Genomic DNA, 2,300 nt, shown 5'->3' with positions numbered 1-2,300 from the left:
CCCCCCCCCCCCCCCCCCCACCTCATCTAACCTATTGCCCTTTCTTCATCATCTCTTCTCTGTGATTTTGCCATAGCCATCGAACCATAGATTCCTCCGGCGATAACAAAAAAAGAAAATACTCCCCCACCCCATCCCGAATACATCCACCTAATCTTTTCCTCTTTCTTTTTCTTCTCTTGTTACTTGTTATATTCTATTCCTCCGGTGATTATTGAGATTTTTATAAAAATAATTCTCGTCGATAAATTATTTCAAAATCGACAACGAAGAGAAATCAAAAGTATATAAAAAAAATGTACATCATTTTCAATAAGTTTAATGAATGGTGGTGAATGTTCAATCGGAGTTATGAAAATAGAGATGCATAAATGTCGATAGACTTTTTGACTCCAATGGTCAATTTTTTTCTTTCTTCTTGCAAGTTCATCTGTTTGCCTATAACAAAAAAAATGAAGAAAAAAAACAGCCAAAATAAAAGGTAGGGAAATTTAAAGTCTTTTAAATTGGGGGTTGAAGAAGAAGAGGACTGGTACATGGGTGGGGTGGGGTAATTTTAATTAAAAGATTAATGTTTAATGAAATTAATTTTTCATTTATTTAGTCGATGCATGTCAAGTGTCAAGAAAGTAGGCACAAATTTATTTTTAAAAAATAAAAAACAAGGCATTCGGGCGCTCAGTAGCTACTGAGATACACTTAGTTTGCTACATAAGTGTTTTGTGTTTAATAGTAATATGTCTTGAACAATTTAGGTATTCAATAGGTACAAGTCCTAGTTCAGGTGCCTAAATGAGTTATGTGGACAACTTTAAGGGGCCGAGGATGACTTAAGCTTTAAATAATTTTAGATACACCATTTTGTATATAAAGTCCTTGACTAAGAGTTTAGTTTCCTACTTTTATTTCTAAACGTCTCAAACTCTGGGTTATCTATAATGTAAAAGTATTTGATTTTGCGCAAGATGCAATTTATGAACTCATGTGTGTGGTTCATTTAGTTGTTACCTTGTTTCTAAGTAATTTATAATAATTTTTACTGTGTCAAATTTTAATTATTAAATCGATAACGAACTAATAACGATCAATGACATAATAACAAATAAGTCAAATCAATAAACTTCCAAATCAAACTGATTAATGTTCAGTCCTACCCTTAAAACTTGTCCCTAATTTTATTTTGACACTTCAACTCAATATTGTTCCATTTTATCCCTTCAACTCCAATTTTCATGTTCCATTTAGACACTTCTGTCCAAAGAATCAATAAAGTGGGATGTGTGTATTTTACATGCCATGACATGACACAAAAGCCAATTAAAAACACATACACAACCGTGTAACTTGCCCTTATTTTTCATTTTGACACTCTATCTTAGCACTGTTCCATTTATCCCTTCAAATCTATTTTATGCACCATTTAAAGACAAATACTAATTTAACAATTTCTTTATTTTATGTATGTTCTTCGTTTTCACTTTTTCATTTTTAAAATCGACGTTTGTCTGTTAGTTTTCGTAATATTTTAAAACAAAATTTACGGATGAACATCAATTTTTGTTTCACTACATTTTTGTGTGAAAAATAATTGTGTCGGTTTTCTTTTTTAAATGATCGTTTAAATTAAGTAACAGTTATTATCTTTTTTTTTTCCTTTCATATTCCAACTATTGGGATTTATCTCAAATACCAACTATTTATTTATTAATTCAACTCAATACAGCTAAAAGAACATATCTTCAATAAGAGTAAAAAAGATTCTTACTCATTGCTAATAACACTACTACAAAAATGTTTAAACTCGATAGGCTGTGTTCGGTTGCTATCAATTTTTTTAAGAAAGAAAATTGACGCACTTTCTTCTGTTATTATTTATACAAAAATATACAGAAACTCTAAAAAGAAATATTTATTTATTTAAAAAAATCAATGTCGTCTGTCAAATTTTAATTTTTTTCTGAAAATTAATGGCCGGATGGTGATTTTTAAAATGAAAATTTTCATTTGATGATCTTATAAAAAAAACAATGTAATCATAAAAGTAGTATCTTGTGTTTAACTGATGCATAAATATAGAGTTGAAAAGAACAAGGCTAAGATAGAGTGTCAAAATGAAAATTAAGGACAAATTAGAGGAGATGTTTAAGTGTTTGACCCCAATTAAATAACTGTCGCTTTATTCCCAAATAAATTTTAAATCATTCAATCAGAAAAGAATTCTTTTTTGACTCCAACAAATCCAATCTCGTGGGTGAAGAGTGCTGGTATTGATGGTGGCAAGAGATAAAATAAGAAATAAA

The sequence above is a fragment of the Solanum pennellii genome, chromosome 8 (genome assembly GCF_001406875.1).
Source record: "Solanum pennellii chromosome 8, SPENNV200".
NCBI lineage: Eukaryota > Viridiplantae > Streptophyta > Magnoliopsida > Solanales > Solanaceae > Solanum > Solanum pennellii.
Note: the sequence above shows the minus strand (reverse complement) of the source record.